This window comes from Schistocerca serialis, chromosome 8 (assembly GCF_023864345.2).
Source record: "Schistocerca serialis cubense isolate TAMUIC-IGC-003099 chromosome 8, iqSchSeri2.2, whole genome shotgun sequence".
NCBI classification, from domain to species: domain Eukaryota; kingdom Metazoa; phylum Arthropoda; class Insecta; order Orthoptera; family Acrididae; genus Schistocerca; species Schistocerca serialis.
The window spans coordinates 243,985,763-244,005,561 of record NC_064645.1 but is presented as its reverse complement, the minus strand read 5'-3'; the positions used below and the strand labels follow the sequence as shown (position 1 = coordinate 244,005,561).

General features: G+C 45.2%; 1 protein-coding gene across 3 annotated transcripts in view; it reads left to right on the top strand.

Moving 5' to 3' along the window:
* LOC126416045 (uncharacterized) overlaps positions 1-19,799 on the top strand; it is a 166,636-nt gene that overhangs the window by 100,867 nt on the left and 45,970 nt on the right. The window lies entirely within an intron of this gene.

Below are 19,799 nucleotides of genomic sequence, written 5' to 3'. Positions count from 1 at the left end.
AATGACTGTGAGGATGACGATATCGACGATTCAGATAACGATTCTGACTTTGAACAAGAAGAAATGTGTCGAAGTTCAAGTGAGTATTTCGTGTTTTGATTTCGCAAAATATTCGTTGCGTTCTTTTCTGACATTTCTTGAGTTTCTGAACCTTGAAAAACGTTTTTTTTTTTTATTTTTCTAGGTAAACAGGAAAAGCTGTAAGAAAAGACATTACATACCAACGCAGCGAGTGCGAAACAACCATGTGCAAAAAGCCCTGTCTCAAAATGTATCACACAAAAAGTTGCACTATGTGAATGAAACGTGGGAGGGCGAGTAGCAATATTCCATCCCGGATCTCTACTGCAAAGGAGGAAACCAATTTAGGTCCACAGCAATGGAATACTCTCGAAGACAGAAAAATAAGCTAGGGAAAACAGACACGAGGTACTGTGTCTGTACTGGACGGAAGGCCTTGAAAATGAATTTATAAGATCTTCCGTGAACAGTGAAGAGAGTTGGCGCAGAAGTTGAAGAGTGCGCCAAGTAGGCGCAACACATACACAGCAACATCGAGCAGCCGCTACTAATGGGACAATGAATACTTCAAATAGGAGAAGACGGTGACACTCCAGTGAAAGCACGTGCAACTGTTGATTGTGTAGAAACTGTATCTTTTTATTGGAATAGTACTGAACACCGACAGCCTTTCTCTAATTCACTGAATCGCCAAAGAAACTGGTATAGACATGCGTAGTCTTATACAGAGATATGTAAATAGGCAAAATACGGCGCTGCGGTAGGCAACGCCTATATAAGAGCAGTGCCAGGTGCAGTTGTTAGATCGGTTGTTATTGTTACAATGAGAGGCTATCAAGATTTAAGTGATTTTGAACGAGCTGTTAATAGTCGGCGCAAGAGCGATGGGACACAGCATCTCCGAGGTAGCAATGAAGTGGGGAATTCCCGTAAGGCGATTTCACGAGTGTACCGTGAATATCAGGAATCTGGTAAAACGCCAAGTCTGCGACATCACTGCGGCTGGAAAAAGATCCTGCAAGAATGGGACCAACGACGACCGAACAGAATCGTTCAACGTGACAGAAGTGCAACCCTTCCGCAAATTGCTGCAGATTTCAATGCTGTGTCGACGTGTGAACCATTCAATGAAACATCATCGATACGGGCTTTCGGAGCCGAAGGCTCACTCGTGCACCCTTGGCACAAAGCTTTACGCTCGCGTGGGCCCCTCAACACGTACATTGGACTGCTGATGACTGGAAACATGTTGCTAGTCGGACGAGTGCCGTTTCAAATTGTATAGAGCGGATGGACGTGTGCTGGTATGGGGACAACCTCATGAATCCATGGACCACGCATGTCAGTAGGGGTCTGTTCAAGCTGGTGGAGGCTCTGTAACGGTGTGGAGCGTATGCAGTTAGTGTAATAAGGGACCCCTGATACGTCTAGATACGACACTGACAGGGTACACATACATAAGCATTCTGTCTGATCACCTGTATCCATCCGTGTCCGCTGTGCATTCCGGCGGACTTGGACAATTCCAGCAGGGCAATGCGACACCCCACATGTCCAGAATTGCTACACAGTGGCTCCATTAACATTCTTGCGAGTTTAAACACTTCTGCTGCCCACCAAACTTCCCATACACAAACATTATTGAGCATATCTGGGACGCCTTGCAACGTGTAGTTCAGAAGAAATCGGCACCCCCTCGTACTCTTACGGATTGGTGGACAACACTGCAGGATGCATGGTGTCAGTTCCCTCCAGCACTACTTCAGATATTAATCGAGTCCATGCCACGTCGTGTTGTGCCACTTCACCGTTCTCGCGAGGTCCCTAAACGGTATTAGGCAGGTGTACCAGTTTCTTTGGCTCTTCAATGTAGTTATTGTGTAGAAATTCAGTTAGTAGGAACAAATCACATTCTGGAGCTTGTCTCCTGGCAGATAGGACAAGGGTCCATTGAGTAACTGAGAGTGAAGCCAATGCGCTAATGATTTCGAAGTGAACAGAGCAAGTGGTAGAAACGCCCTTGTCTCTGACAGGAAGTGTTAGAATGCAGAAACTAGATTCTCTCTAAATTGGTAGACAATTATGGCCGAACCAACCCTATATTCCTGAACTAGACCTGTGCCGGGACGCGACAGACTTTGCAAACCGTTCGCTGATACATTGCTCTCGTACCTGATGTTACGAGGTGCATTCAAGTTCTAAGGCCTCCGATTTTTTTTCTAATTAACTACTCACCCGAAATCGATGAAACTGGCGTTACTTCTCGACGTAATCGCCCTGCAGACGTACACATTTTTCACAACGCTGACGCCATGATTCCATGGCAGCGGCGAAGATTTCTTTAGGAGTCTGTTTTGACCACTGGAAAATCGCTGAGGCAATAGCAGCACGGCTGGTGAATGTGCCGCCACGAAGAGTGTCTTTCATTGTTGGAAAAAGCCAAAAGTCACTAGGAGCCAGGTCAGGTGAGTAGGGAGCATGAGGAATCACTTCAAAGTTGTTATCACGAAGCAACTGTTGCGTAACGTTAGCTCGATGTGCGGGTGCATTGTCTTGGTGAAACAGCACACGCGCAGCCCTTCCCGGACGTTTTTGTTGCAGTGCAGGAAGGAATTTGTTCTTCAAAACATTTTAGTAGGATGCACCTGTTACCGTAGTGCCCTTTGGAACGCAAAGGGGCAAGGATTACGCCCTCGCTGTCTCAGAACATGGACACCATCATTTTTTCAGCACTGGCGGTTACCCGAAATTTTTTTGGTGGCGGTGAATCTGTGTGCTTCCATTGAGCTGACTGGCGCTTTGTTTCTGGATTGAAAAATGGCATCCATGTCTAATCCATTGTCACAACCGACGAAAAGAAAGTCCCATTCATGCTGCCGTTGGACGTCAACATTGCTTGGCAACATGCCACACGGGCATCCATGTGGTCGTCCGTCAGCATTCGTGGCACCCACCTGGATAACACTTTTCGCATTTTCAGGTCGTCATGCAGGATTGTGTGCACAGAACCCACAGAAATGCCAACTCTGGAGGCGATCTGTTCAACAGTCATTCGGCGATCCCCCAAAACAATTCTCTCCACTTTCTTGAGCATGTCGTCAGACCGGCTTGTGCGAGCCCGAGGTTGTTTCGGTTTGTTGTCACACGATTTTCGGCCTTCATTAAACTGGCGCATCCACAAACGCACTTTCGATATATCCATAACTCCGTCACCACATGTCTCCTTCAACTGCCGATGAATTTCAATTGGTTTCACACCACGCAAATTCAGAAAACGAATGATTGCACGCTGTTCAAGTAAGGAAAACGTCGCCATTTTAAGTATTTAAAACAGTTCTCATTCTCGCCGCTGGCGGTAAAATTCCATCTGCCGTACGGTGCTGCTATCTCTGGGACGTATTGACAATGAACGCGGCCTCATTTTAAAACAATGCGCATGTTTCTATCTCTTTCCAGTCTGGAGAAAAAAAATTGGAGGCCTTAGAACTTGAATGTACCTCGTACTTCAGATCCTGAACCTTGAAAAACTTTTTTTATTTGCTATAGGCAAACAGGAAAGGCTGTAAGAAAAGATACAACCAAAACAGCGAGTCCAAAATACCATGCGCAAAAAGCCTTGTTTCAAAGTGTATCACACTAAAAATTACACTATGTGAAATAAATGTGTAACAATTTATATACGTAACCCAGAAGATGAAGTTTTAGAGTGTTATGAAATGTTAGTATCACAGTTAAAAGTTGGCTAGTATTCTTAAAAAAATATACTGATAATCCGTAAAAATGGCTGGGATTCTAAGACAGGGCCAGGTTTATGTGGCCGGCAGTCAAAATTTTAACCAATTCTCTCATCACACAGGCAACACAACACTCCGTCAGGGAATTACAATGTCTCAACTTTAGGGTCGCTGGGTGTGGTAGCGTTCAAAAACGGAATGGTCGGCCCAAAGTGTCCCGATCGGTGCCAACTGTTAACCATCAGTACTTGGGGACCGGCAGCCTGTCTGATATTACTTAGTCTTTTGGGGACTTATAACCTACTAACATAAGTAGGTTACCAGTTAACAGTAACATCGGTAGATATGCGACACGTCTTGCGGAAAGACGTTGACGGCCACTGAACTACGTCAACGGATCCCTTCTCGTAGTCAAGTTGTTCCCATTTCGATTCAGTACCTACCGTGCATCTGAAGTTGGACTTCACATGGCTTGAGGTCAACGTGACTGTAGTGCCAAAGAGGGAAGGTCTCACAACATGAAGCATGGGCGAGCGATCTCCAAATCTTTGAACACGATAAACTCGCTGATCAAAATTATTGTGATCTTGTACTCCTTCCCCATGTCCATCTTTTCAGGGTGCATTTGACTCTGACCTCATTTTTATGGATGACAGTGCGCGACCACACCGAACAGCCCAGGGAAGGAGCTCTTGGAACGGGAGGATATTCGGCGAATGGACTAACCTGCTTGTCCCCCTCCCCCCCTCCCCCCGATTCAAATTACATCGGGCACTTGAGGGATGCGTTGGGGAGGCATGTTGCAGTGCAACGTGCCCACATGCATCAACGAACATCCAGCAGTTGTCAGCCGCACTGGTGAAGGAGTGGAATGCCCTACAACAAGAACATCTCATCAACCTTGTGGCCAGCATGGAAGCACGTTGCAGTGCAAGCATTGCTGTCCGTGGATCACACACCGTATTAAAAACCATGTACCGTCCTTTGTAATGTCCAGGGGACTATAAAAAATTTGTGTTTTTGAATAAAAGTGTCATTTCTGTTCGTGTAATTGCACATATCTTTCAGTTACCTTTTATACTATGCTGTAGCTAGTTCTTTCCCAAGTTTCACCAAGCTACGTCTCTTGGTGGTGAACATCATAAGGAAATTACTTTTGCTCTTAAGTTTGCACACCAGTTGCATTTTGCTACCCAGATAGTAAGAAATAGCATATTACACTACTGGCCATTAAAATTGCTACACCAAGAAGAAATGCAGATGATAAACTGGTATTCATTGGACAAATATATTATACTAGAACTGACATGTGATTACATTTTCACGCAATTTGGGTGCATAGATCCTGTACTCAAAACAACCACCTCTGGCCGTAATAACGGCCTTGATACGCCTAGGCATCGAGTCAAACAGAGCTTGGATGGTGTGTACAGGTACAGCTGAATATGCTGCTTCAACACGATACCACAGTTCAAGAGTAGTGCCTGGCGTATTGCGACGAGCCAGTTGCTCGGCCACCATTGACCAGACGTTTTCAATTGGTGAGAGATCTGGAGAATGTGCTGTCCAGGGCAGCAGTCGAACATTTTCTGTATCCAGAAAGGCCTGTACAGGACCTGCAACATGCGGTCGTAAATTATCCTGCTGAAATGTAGGGTTTCGCAGGAATCGAATGAAGGGTAGAGTCACGGGTCGTAACACATCTGAAATGTTACGTCCACTGTTCAAAGTGCCGTCAATGCGAACAAGAGGTAACCGAGAAGTGAATCCAATGGCACCCCATACCATCACGCCGGGTGATACGCCAGTATGGCGATGACGAATACACGCTTCCAATGTGCGTTCACCCCAATGTCGCCAAACACAGATGCGACCATCATGATGCTGTAAACAGAACCTGGATTCATACGAAAAAATGACGTTTTGCCAGTTGTGCACCCAGGTTCGTCGTTGAGTACACCATCGCAAGCGCTCCTGTCTGTGATGCAGCGTCAAGGGTAACCGCAGCCATGGTCTCCGAGCTGATAGCCCATGCTGCTGCAAACGTCGTAGTACTGCTCGTGCAAATGGTTGTTTTTTTGCAAACGTCCCCATCTGTTGACTCAGAGATCGAGACGTGGCTGCTCGATCCGTTACAGCCATGCGATAAGATGCCTGTCATCTCGACTGCTAGTGATACGAGGCCGTTGGGATCCAGCACGGCGTTCCGTATTACCCTCCTGAACCCACCGATTCCATATTCTGCTAACAGTCATTGGATCTCGACCAACGTCGCGATGCGATAAACCGCAGTCGCGATAGGCTACAATCCGACCTTTATCGAAGTCGGAAACGCGATGGTACGCATTTCTCCTTCTTACACGAGGCATCACAAAAACATTTCACCAGGCAACGCCGGTCAACTGCTGTTTGTTTATGAGAAATCAGTTGGAAACTTTCCTCATGTCAGCACGTTTTAGGTGTCGGCACTGGCTCCAACCTTGTGTGAATGCTCTGAAAAGCTAATCAATTGCATATAACAGCATCTTCTTCCTGTAGGTTAAATTTCGCGTCTGTAGCACGTAATCTTCGTGATGTAGCAATGTTAATGGCCAGTAGTGTACTTTATATTGTCTCATTTCCGAATCCAATTCCCTCATCATCATCTGATTTAATTCGATCACATTGCATTACCCTTGTTATATCTATGTTGATATCCATCTTATAGTCTCTTTTCAAGATGCTATCCATTCCATTCAAATGCTCTTCCAAGTCCTTTGCCATCTGTGACAAAATTGCAATGTCACCAGCAAATCTTCAAGTTTTTATTTCTTCTCCCAGAAAGTTAATTCCTTCTGGAAGTTCCTCCTGAGTTTCTTTTACTGCTTGTTCAGCGTACAGATTGAATAGCACCGTGTTAGCAACAACATTTCTGCACGTGTTGGAGACAACTTGCCGCTCCCAGTATTTCATCGCTGCTACTAGTGATGTAAGGAAAGCACCGGCAGCGTGCTTTGACACGGGTGCCAGAGACGGCCGGTAGACAAGGTGCCACGATTTAAATAAACCTGTGGCAGTGCTATGAAAATAAATATGGAAAACGTTTGCAAGAATAAAAAGGTTTGTGACGTGAACATCGACCTTAAAGAGCAACTCATTATTTAGTATCGGCATGAACACACATCAATCAAGTCTGTTTTTCCGTGAGTACATCGAACAGGATGGCGGGCACGGGCACTGGAATTGTTGCCGAACGAAAGTCTTTCAGAACGGTGCCGGTCAGCTGTAGTGCCAGGAAAGATCGCTTCTACTAGCTTCTCCGTGCTACCAAGCGCTGCCGGGCCGGGCCACCTTATGCTTTATTCTCTTTCGTTATATTATCGATTGTCTTGAATTCCGAGTAAATGGCAGATAGACGAAAATCTAGTCCTCTGTGGAGCTATTTCACTCCAGATGATAAAAACCGGTACATAGCAGGGTGTGATATTTGTAAATCGTGTATATCGTTCAAATCGACGATAACATGTTTAAACGGCATTATGCTTCGTCGCCACCCGACTGTGATTTTGCCTCGAGGTGGAGAAGTGACGAAGACTCCGGAGAGGAGAAACAAGATTGATGAACAAGGGAAAGTTGAGTGTCGAAAGAGTGCTTCGAGTTCTAGTCAGTCTCTTGATCTAGCTGCCTCTCCGACACACGTAACATCACCGGCTACTCCATCTATCTTGTGAAGCCCAACTCGCTCTTTTCTCAGATGACGTACTGAAAACTTCGCATCAAGGCAATCAGGTAGTTTCAGTATTTCTTGATTTCCGAGAAGCATTTGACTCAGTAGCACACCTACACTTATTGTCAAAAGTACGATCACGTGGGGCGTCAAGTGAAATTTGTGACTATTGAGGATTTTATCTTGGGTGGAGTCATCGTCAGATGTAGAAGTAACTTCGGGATTAATTACCTTGCAAACAATATTGATAGTAAAAGTCAGGCTTTTTGCAGATGATGCAGTTGTCTATAATTAGGTACTATCTGAAAGGAGCTGCATAAATATTCAGTCAGATCTTGATAAGATGGTGCAGAGGTTGGCAATGATCCTTAAATGTTCAGAAATGTAAAATTTTGCACTTCACTAAGCGAAAAAAGTAGTATCCTGTGTCTACAATATCAATGAGTCACTGTTGGAATCGGCCAGCTCATACAAATTCCTGGATGTAACACTTGTAGAGATATGGAATGGAATGATCACATAGGTCCAGTCGTGGGTAAAGCAGGTGGCAGACTTCGATTTATTGGTAGAGCACTGGGGAAGTGCAACAACTCTACAACGGAGATTGCTTACAAATCATCCGTGCGACCAGTACTAAGATATTGCTCAAGTGTGTGGAACCCGTACCAGAGGACTAACGGGGGATATTGAACGTATACGGAGAAGGGTGGCACGAATGGTCATGGGTTTGTTTAATCCATGGGAGAGTGTCATAGAGATATTGAAGGAACAGAACTGGAAGACTCTTGAAGATAGACGTAAACTATCCCGAGAAAATCTGTTAACAAAGTTTCAAGAAGCGGTTTTAAATGATTACTCTAGGAATATACTACAACCCCCTACGTATCGCTCATACAAGGTTCATGAAGACAAAAGTAGAATAATTACTGCACGCACAGAGGCGGGAAGGCGCCCTAATAACTGGTACAATGGGGCGTACACTCTGCCATGACCTCATGGTTGTTAGCGGAATATACACTCACGGAAATTGAAATAAGAACACCGTGAATTCATTGTCCCAGGAAGGGGAAACTTTATTGACACATTCCTGGGGTCAGATACATCACATGATCACACTGACAGAACCACAGGCACATAGACACAGGCAACAGAGCATGCATGTATTCAAGAGTAGCTTCACATATCTGTAAAAATGAAGTACTAACAAAATGTCAGTTTGGTTTCCAGAAAGGTTTTTCAACAGAAAATGCCATATATGCTTTCACCAGTCAAATTTTGAATGATCTGAATAACCGAACACCACCCATTGGGATTTTTTGTGATCTCTCAAAGGCTTTTGATTGTGTAAATCATGAAATTCTGCTAGACAAGCTCAAGTATTGTGGCATGAGTGGGACAGTGCACAAATGGTTTAATTCGTACCTAACTGGAAGAGTGCAGAAGGTTGAAATAAGTAGTTCTCGCAACACGCAAAGATCAGCACATTCCTCAAACTGGGGAACTATCAAGAATGGGGTTCCACAAGGGTCAGTCTTGGGTCCTTTGTTGTTCTTATTATACATTAATGACTTGCCATTCTATATTCATGAAGAGGCAAAGTTAGTTCTCTTTGCTGATGATACAAGTATAGTAATCACACCTGAGAAACAAGAATTAACTGATGAAATTGTCAATACTGTCTTTCAGAAAATTACTAAGTGGTTCCTTGTAAACGGACTCTCACTGAATTTTGATAAGACACAGTACATACAGTTCCATACAGTGAATGGTATGACGCCATTAATAAATATAGACCTTAATCAGAAGCATATAGCTAAGGTAGAATATTCCAAATTTTTAGGTATGCCCATTGATGAGAGATTAAATTGGAAGAAACACATTGATGATCTGCTGAAACGTTTGAGTTCAGCTACTTATGCAATAAGGGTCATTGCAAATTTTGGTGATAAACATCTTAGTAAATTAGCTTACTACGCCTATTTTCACTCATTGCTTTCATATGGCATCATATTTTGGGGTAATTCATCACTGAGGAATAAAGTATTTATTGCACAAAAGCGTGTAATCAGAATAATAGCTGGAGTCCACCCAAGATCATCCTGCAGACATTTATTTAAGGATCTAGGGATATTCACAGTAGCTTCTCAGTATATATACTCTATTATGAAATTTGTTATTAACAACCAAACCCAATTCAAAAGTAATAGCAGTGTGCATAACTACAATACTAGGAGAAAGGACGATCTTCACTATTCAGCATTAAATCTAACTTTGGCACAGAAAGGGGTGAATTATACTGGCACTAAAGTCTTTGGTCACTTACCAAATAGTATCAAAAGTCTGACAGATAACCAACAAGTATTTAAGAAGAAATTAAAAGAATTTCTGAATGACGACAACTCCTTCTACTCCATAGAGGAATTTTTAGATATAAATTAAGGAAAAAAAATAAAGAAAAAAAACACAAAAAAATAAAGTTGTTATATTAAATTAAGTATGTTGTTAAATTAACCTAATTATGTCATGTATTGGAAAATTCGACTCGTTCCACATCATTACGAAATATCATATTCATGATCCATGGAACTAGTATTAATCTAATCTAATCTACAATGTCGGCACTAGTACAGTGTATATCCACCTTTCGCAGCAATGCAGGCTGCTATTCTCCCATGGAGACGATCGTAGAAATGCTTGATGTAGTCCTGTGGAACGGCTTGCCATGCCATTTCCACCTGGCGCCTCAGTTGGACCAGCGTTCGTGCTGGATGTGCAGACCGCGTGAGACGACGCTTCATCCAGTCCCAAACATGCTCAATGGGGGACAGATCCGGAGGTCTTGCTGGCCAGGGTAGTTGACTTATACCTTCTAGAGCACGTTGGGTGGCACGGGATACATGCGGACGTGCATTGTCCTGTTGGAACAGCAAGTTCCCTTGCCGGTCTAGGTATGGTAGAACGATGGGTTTGATGACGGTTTGGATGTACCGTGCACTATTCAGTGTCCCCTCGACGATCACCGGTGGTGTACGGCCAGTGTAGGAGATTGCTCCCCACACCATGATGCCGGGTGTTGGCCCTGTGTGCCTCGGTCGTATGCAGTCCTGATTGTGGCGCTCACCTGCACGGCGCCAAACACGCATACGACCATCATTGGCACCAAGGCAGAAGCGACTCTCATCGCTGAAGACGACACGTCTCCATTCGTCCCTCCATTCACGCCTGTCGCGACACCACTGGAGGCGGGCTGCACGATGTTGGGGCGTGAGCGGAAGACGGCCTAACGGTGTGCGGGACCATAGCCCAGCATCATGGAGACGGTTGCGAATGGTCCTCGCCGATACCCCAGGAGCAACAGTGTCCCTAATTTGCTGGGAAGTGGCGGTGCGGTCCCCTACGGCACTGCGTAGGATCCTACGGTCTTGGCGTGCATCCGTGCGTCGCTGCGGTCCGGTCCCAGGTCGACGGGCACGTGCACCTTCCGCCGACCACTGGCGACAACATCGATGTACTGTGGAGACCTCACGCCCCACGTGTTGAGCAATTCGGCGGTACGTCCACCCGGCCTCCCGCATGCCCACCATACGCCCTCGCTCAAAGTCCGTCAACTGCACATATGGTTCACGTCCATGCTGTCGCGGCATGCTACCAGTGTTAAAGACTGCGATGGAGCTCCGTATGCCATGGCAAACTGGCTGACCCTGACGGCGGCGGTGCACAAATGCTGCGCAGCTAGCGCCATTCGACGGCCAACACCGCGGTTCCTGGTGTGTCCACTGTGCCGTGCGTGTGATCATTGCTTGTACAGCCCTCTCGCAGTGTCCGGAGCAAGTATGGTGGGTCTGACACACCGGTGTCAATGTGTTCTTTTTTCCATTTCCAGGAGTGTAGATGTAGGTGTAGAACTGCGTTCGTCAGAAGAAAGCTAACTGCTCCTTAAATGAAGTCCGCAGCTCGTGGTCGTGCGGTAGCATTCTCGCTTCCCACACCCGGGTTCCCGGGTTCGATTCGCGGCGGGGTCAGGGATTTTCTCTGCCTCGTGGTGACTGGATGTTGTGTGATGTCCTTAGGTTAGTTAGGTTTAAGTAGTTCTAAGTTCTAGGGGACTGATGACCATAGATGTTAAGTCCCATAGTGCTCAGAGCCATTTGAACCTTAAAAGAAGAAAACAGACCTCGCTTTAGCAAAAGTGATCTATACGGATTTACAGCCGTACTTGCAAGGAATGCATTCTAGTTAAAAATTTCGAAAGCTTTCTCTAAATCAACAAGTGCTATAACCGTAGGATTACCTATTTTCATTTTATCTTTTAATACAAGTCGTAGGGTCAGTATGGCCTACATCTGCATCCGTACTCCGCAAGCCACCTTACGGAGTGTGGCAGAGGGTATTTTGTGTAGCAGTGTCTGAACCCCTTTTTCCTGTTCCTGTCACATATGGTTTGCGGCAAGAGCTATTACTGGTAAGTCTCCATGTGGCCTTGAATCTCTTTAGTTGTATCTTCATGGTATTTTCGCGAAAAATACGTTGGAGAAAGCAATATATTTGTTGACTCTTCTAGGAACGTACTTTCTCGTAACTTTAACAGTGGTTCATAATGTGATGCAGAACGCTTCTCTTGCATTGTCTACCATTGGAGTTGGTTAAGCATTTCCGTGACGCTTTCGCGCTTACTAAATGAATCTGTAAAGAAAAGTGCTGATCTTCTTTGGATCTTCTATATTTCCTGTATCAGTTCAATCTGGTATGGACCCCATGCTGTCAAGCATTATTCAAGTATTGGTCGAAGGAGTGTTTTGTAAGCTACTTCATTTGTTAGTGGACTGCATTTCCCGAGGATTCTTCCAATGAATCCCAGTCTGGCATCTGTCATACTCGCGATTAATTGTATGTGGTCGTTCCACTTCAAATCGCTCCGTACGGTTAGCCCTAGATATTTTATGGAAAGAACGGCTTCCAGTGATAGTTGGCAATTTTCCTAATCGTAGCAGACAGGATTTTTCCGTCTACATATGAAGTTCAGTTGCAACTCCCTGCACCAAGCATCGATCGTCTGTAGATCTTCCTGTATTTCCTACAATTTTCTAGCGTCGTGACTTCTCTGTAAGCAACAGCATCACATGCGAAAAGCTTCATGGAACTTCCGACGTCATGTAATTCATATGTGTTGTGAAAAGTAATGGTCCTGTCACACTCCGTTGGGCCACTCCAAAGTTATTGTTACGTCTGGAGACTTCTCACCTTTCAGAATGATATGTTGTGTTCTGTTTGCTAGAAACTCCTCAGTCCTGTCACACATCTGGTCTGATATTCCATACTCTCGTATTTTGTTCATTAGGCGGCGGTGCGGAACTACACTCCTGGAAATGGAAAAAAGAACACATTGACACCGGTGTGTCAGACCCACCATACTTGCTCCGGACACTGCGAGAGGGCTGTACAAGCAATGATCACACGCACGGCACAGCGAACACACCAGGAACCGCGGTGTTGGCCGTCGAATGGCGCTAGCTGCGCAGCATTTGTGCACCGCCGCCGTCAGTGTCAGCCAGTTTGCCGTGCCATACGGAGCTCCATCGCAGTCTTTAACACTGGTAGCATGCCGCGACAGCGTGGACGTGAACCGTATGTGCAGTTGACGGACTTTGAGCGAGGGCGTATAGTGGGCATGCGGGAGGCCGGGTGGACGTACCGCCGAATTGCTCAACACGTGGGGCGTGAGGTCTCCACAGTACATCGATGTTGTCGCCAGTGGTCGGCGGAAGGTGCACGTGCCCGTCGACCTAGGACCGGACCGCAGCGACGCACGGATGCACGCCAAGACCGTAGGATCCTACGCAGTGCCGTAGGGGACCGCACCGCCACTTCCCAGCAAATTAGGGACACTGTTGCTCCTGGGGTATCGGCGAGGACCATTCGCAACCGTCTCCATGAAGCTGGGCTACGGTCCCGCACACCGTTAGGCCGTCTTCCGCTCACGCCCCAACATCGTGCAGCCCGCCTCCAGTGGTGTCGCGACAGGCGTGAATGGAGGGACGAATGGAGACGTGTCGTCTTCAGCGATGAGCGTCGCTTCTGCCTTGGTGCCAATGATGGTCGTATGCGTGTTTGGCGCTGTGCAGGTGAGTGCCACAATCAGGACTGCATACGACCGAGGCACACAGGGCCAACACCCGGCATCATGGTGTGGGGAGCGATCACCTACACTGGCCGTACACCACTGGTGATCGTTGAGGGGACACTGAATAGTGCACGGTACATCCAAACCGTCATCGAACCCATCGTTCTACCATTCCTAGACCGGCAAGGGAACTTGCTGTTCCAACAGGACAATGCACGTCCGCATGTATCCCTTGCCACCCAACGTGCTCTAGAAGGTGTAAGTCAACTACCCTGGCCAGCAATATCTCTGGATCTGTCCCCCATTGAGCATGTTTGGGACTGGATGAAGCGTCGTCTCACGCGGTCTGCGCGTCCAGCACGAACGCTGGTCCAACTGAGGCGCCAGGTGGAAATGGCATGGCAAGCCGTTCCACAGGACTACATCCAGCATCTCTACGATCGTCTCCATGGGAGAATAGCAGCCTGCATTGCTGCGAAAGGTGGATATACACTGTACTTGTGCCGACATTGTGCATGCTCTGTTGCCTGTGTCTATGTGCCTGTGGTTCTGTCAGTGTGATCATGTGATGTATCTGACCCCAGGAATGTGTCAATAAAGTTTCCCCTTCCTGGGACAATGAATTCATGGTGTTCTTATTTCAATTTCCAGGAGTGTATATACACTCATGCTCATAAATTAAGGATAATGCTGATACATGGTGTAACAACGCTCTGGTGGGCGGTTCGCGGGTTTAAATCACCTCGAGGTATGACCATGCGGTGCATTTGACCTGCGGTCGTCGCACGGTGGCGCTGGCAGCAGTCCACATACGCAGAGGAGTGTTTGTGCATGTCAGAGTACGGTGCAGGGAGTAAGTGTGCAGACGTTTTCAGACGTGCTAATGGTAACTGTGTGTTGAAAATGGCTCAAAGAACACATTGATAACGTTATGAGGCATACAATACTAAGGGTGACTGGAGGCTGGTCAGTCACAGCAGGTCGTAGCACGGGCCCTCCATGTGCCACAATGTGTGATCTCAAGATTATGGCAACGATTTCAGCAGACAGGGAACGTGTCCAGGCGCTACAGTACGGGACGTCCACAGTGTACAACACCACGAGAAGACCGATATCTCACCATTATTGCCCACAGATTTCCACGGAGTACTGCAGGTAGCCTTGCTCAGTACCTTACCGTGGCCACTGGAACAGTTGTCTCCAGACACACAGTCTACAGACAACTGAACAGACATGGTTTATTCGCCCGGAGACCTGCAAGGTGCATTCCACTGACCGCGGGTCACAGGAGAGCCCCTAAAGCCTGGTGTCAAGAACACAGTACATGGTCATTGGAACAGTGGTCCCAGGTTATGTTCATGGACGAGTCCAGGTATAGTCTGAACAGTGATTCTCGCCTGGTTTTCATCTGGCGTGAACCAGGAACCGCATACCGACCCCTTAATTTCCTTGAAAGGGACCTGTGTGGAGGTCGTTGTTTGATGAAGAGTGATGGGACTATGATTGGTGCACATACACCCCTGCATGTCTTTGACAGAGGAACTGCAACATGTCAGGTGTATCAGGACGTCATTTTGTATCAGTATGTCCGCCTTTTCAGGGGTGCAGTGGGTCCCACCTTCCTCCTGGTGGATGATAACGCACGTCCCCACCAAACTGCCATCGTAGACGAGTACCTTGAAACAGAAGATACCAGGCGAATGGAGTGGCCTGCCTGTTCTCCAGGCCTAAACCCAATCGAGCACGTCTAGGATGCTCTCAGTGGACGTATCGCTGCACGTCTTCAAACCCCTACGACACTTCAGGATCTCCGACAGGCGCTGGTGCAGTAATGGGAAGCTGTACCACAGCTGCTGCTCGACCACCTGATCCAGAGTATGCCAAACGGTTGTGCAGCCTGTGTACGTGTGCATGGTGATCATATCCAATATTGATGTCGGGGTACATGCGCAGGAAACAGTGGCGTTTTGTAGCACATGTGTTTCGAGACCGTTTTCTCAACTTCAACAGACTTACAGATCTGTGTCGTGTGTGTTTCCTGTGTGCCTGTGCTATTGGTCCAGTTTTGGGTAGTGCCACGTTGTGTGGCACCACATTCGGCAATTATCCTTAATTTATGAGCATATTTCACCTGTTTGATATATTTACCATACAAGGTAGAATATTTTGGTCAGGGCTGGTTCTCCAAAGGATCTTAATAACCTCCAAGGGAATGTTGTCTACTCCAGGGGACTTGTTTCGACATCAGTCTTTCAAGAGCTTTGTCAAATTCTTCTCACAACATATTTCCCATCTCACCTTCACTTACTTCCTCTTCTCTTTCCATAATATCGCCGTCAAGTTTGTTTTCCTTGTACAGACACGCGATGTATTCCATCCTCCTTTCAGCCTTTACTTCTTTGATTAATATCGGTTGATATCTGAGCTCCAAATATTCCTACAGATGCTTTTCTGCTCTCCAAGTGTCTCTAATTTTTCCATACCTATCTCTCTCATCGTCATGCATGTTTCTACAGCCTTTTATTTCTCGTCCAGTCATTCTCGCTTTGCCAGTTTGCACTGCACTTGAGCTATATTCGTAAAAATATTGCACTCAAAAAATTAAATACATAATTTTAGTAAATAAATTACGAATCATGTGAACATCAGGAAGAAATTTAAAATCAAACAAATTCTATATCTTACTATTTACAACGACTACTTCGCATTGGCTTTAGTATGACATATAACAAAGAATATGTATAATATTTGCTCCTCATAAATGTGTATATAGAAAAGGACATGTCCTGTCCAGCCCAAACCGCTAAGGATAGAAAGTTGAAATATGGGGAGGGTGTTGATCTTATACCGTACGCATCGTTTTATAAGTGAGTGAAGTAAGGGTGAAAGCGTTTTGAAAATCTGTCACTATCACAGCAATTTTGATCCTAGAATTACGATAATTGGTATTTATTTTCTTTGTCGGAAAAAAATTATGTACTTCAACATTTTTCAAAATTCAACCACTAACGGGATAAAATAGTGGTGAAAATTTTTTGAACATGTTTCATTATGGATGCATTTTCAACTCTAAAGCCAAGAAAATTTGTATTTGGCTTTTCAGTTAGAAGTAAAAAAATGCATATTTTAATGTTTTTGGAAATTCAACCCTTAAGGTGGTAAAGTACGGGATAAAGTTTTTATGGAGATATTTCATTACAAAAGCATGTTTGAAAATTAATCTCAGAAAATTTGTATTTTACTTTTAAAAAAACATGAATGTTTCTATGGAAATAACACCACAAGAACTCAAAAGGAAGAACTAAGAAAGAACTCCCTCTCGAGCTACCAGAATCGGCTTTTGGTCAGAAGTACATTCGGAAAAGACATTGTTTCTGTGGCCTTAATTAGAGTGAACTGTTTAGAAGATGTCACAATTAGTGAACAACATAAAACTCGATTAAAGAAAATTATAAAAAGAGTCTGTGCGGACCACACAATTTACGCGAGCGGACCAGCACACGCTAAGCTAGTTCATTATAATGAATAATGGGTTGTAATTAACGGTTGGGAAAATATGCCTTTCCAGGAATTGTGTTTTTATTATAATTTTACTTTTCATTTCCATCTGCCTCCTTGAGGTTGTTAACGCACACTTGGGCGGTTCCGCTCATACCGGGGGTAAGGCGGTTTGAATCCTGGTAGTGGAAAAAATTTTCACTGCCAGTATTTGGCCCGCAAGGGGACGAGAGCTGGTGGGGTGAAGTTCCTGATCACCAGACCTTGCGCCAATGTCCTGGTTTAAATACCAAACCTCTGCGCAGTGTCTCATGAAGTGAGAGCATAGGACACTGTTGTGGTGATTCGTCCGTCGGATGGGGACTTCAAGTTTGGCGGTCCCCTTAGGTGCTATTCGCGAGGAGTAGGTTAGGTGCTGGCATCGGGTTTCTCGCTCTCCTCTTTTTCATCATCATCAACCAAATCTAACATTACACTAAATGCAATACTGCAATGGGCCACAGTGAAAAAAAAAGTCCCTTACTTTGAGCGAAATCAAGTTTATTCGCTGTGTCGTAATGTACAGGGTTATTACAAATGATTGAAGCGATTTCACAGCTCTACAATAACTTTATTATTTGAGATATTTTCACAATGCTTTGCACACACAGACAAAAACTCAAAAAGCTTTTTAGGCATTCACAAATGTTTTATATGTGCCCCTTTAGTGATTCGGCAGACATCAAGCCGATAATCAAGTTCCTCCCACACTCGGCGCAGCATGTCCCCATCAATGAGTTCTAAAGCATCGTTGATGCGAGCTCGCAGTTCTGGCACGTTTCTTGGTAGAGGAGGTTTAAACACTGAATCTTTCACATAACCCCACAGAAAGAAATCACATGGGGTTAAGTCGGGAGAGCGTGGAGGCCATGACATGAATTGCTGATCATGATCTCCACCACAACTGATCCATCGGTTTTCCAATCTCCTGTTTAAGAAATGCCGAACATCATGATGGAAGTGTGGTGGAGCACCATTCTGTTGAAAGATGAAGTTGGCGCTGTCGGTCTCCAGTTGTGGTATGAGCCAATTTTCCAGCATGTCCAGATACACGTGTTCAACCGTTTCTTCGCTCACTGCAGGCCGACACGTTGATTTCCCCTTACAAAGGCATCCAGAAGCTTCAAACTGCGCATACCATCGCCGAATGGAGTTAGCAGTTGGTGGATCTTTATTGAACTTCGTCCTGAAGTGTCGTTGCACTGTTATGACTGACTGATGTGAGTGCATTTCAAGCACGACATACGCTTTCTCGGCTCCTGTCGCCATTTTGTCTCACTGCGCTCTCGAGCGCTCTGGCGGCAGAAACCTGAAGTGCGGCTTCAGCCGAACAAAACTTTATGAGTTTTTCTACGTATCTGTAGTGTGTCGTGACCATATGTCAATGAATGGAACTACAGTGAATTTATGAAATCGCTTCAATCATTTGTAATAGCCCTGTATCAGTAAGGTAGCTAAATTTTACAAAGTTGCCGGCCGTTGTGGCCGTGCGGTTCTAGGCGCTTCAGTCTGGAACCGCGTGACCGCTACGGTCGCAGGTTCGAATCCTGCCTCGGGCATGGACGTGTGTGATGTCCTTAGGTTAGTTAGGTTTAAGTAGTTGTAGGGAACTGATGACCACAGATGTTAAGTCCCATAGAGCTTAGAGCCATTCGAACCATTTTTTGTTTACAAAGTTCTTTCACGTCTTTCAACTTCGATGAACAGAGTATACAACGACTAATAACGCCTGTAATGTATTAACAATCAACCACGAGGGCTTAATCCCACACTCTATTTCATTTACACGGCAAATCGTTCTAGCCGAGCTTGAGCGAAGCCTGGAGGGGTAAGTAAATAACGCAATCTCCACCCTCACGTCTCGCTTCAGTCGTCAACGACAGAGATCGGCAGCGTTCGATCAAATAGCGTATTTACGTGATCACGCGCTCCGCAATCTACAATAGCGAAGTAGCAGAACAAATTCCTTCGTTCAACATGAGCGAGCTGCGTAGGCGGCAGGTGTGAACCCCCCGCACTGACGTCACATAAGCCATGTAGCTGTCTCTTGGGTAATAGTAGTAGTAGTGGTGGTGGTAGTAGTAGTAGCTTTATTCATCCGTAGATCTCTTTTTACAAGGATATAAAACATGTCAAAGTATTTACAAATTTAGATCAATTTAAAATAAGCTAATTCGTATACACATATATTTACAGACTTCTAGTTAGAGACAATCATTAGATTTACTCCCGGTATACAATACTTTTTTTTTTTTTTTACAAATAACTTATTAAATAATGTAATGCCACATTGTTCACTCATATCTCACTATCAGTCACTGCGCACACACACACACACACACACACACACACACACTGGTGATCTCTGGACCATTTTCTGTACCGCAACGTCCCATTTGCTATCCTGAAAAACTGAGTCAGCATCCCTCCATAATTAGTGAGATGTTGAGCTCAGAAAGAGGAAGAAGTGTTAGTATTGTGCTGTGGCATAGCTTGGGGTAAGTAATTCTAGTAAGGAAAAAAAGAAGGGAAAAAAACATAAAGTGAAGGTGTTATTTGGAATGTTGCTTATTTTATAATCATTATTGTTATTATTTATTTGTATAACATTTTTGTATCAAACCCCGACTCTGGTTACTTTATGATGCTACATGGACGAAATGACACTGTGCAACAGCGT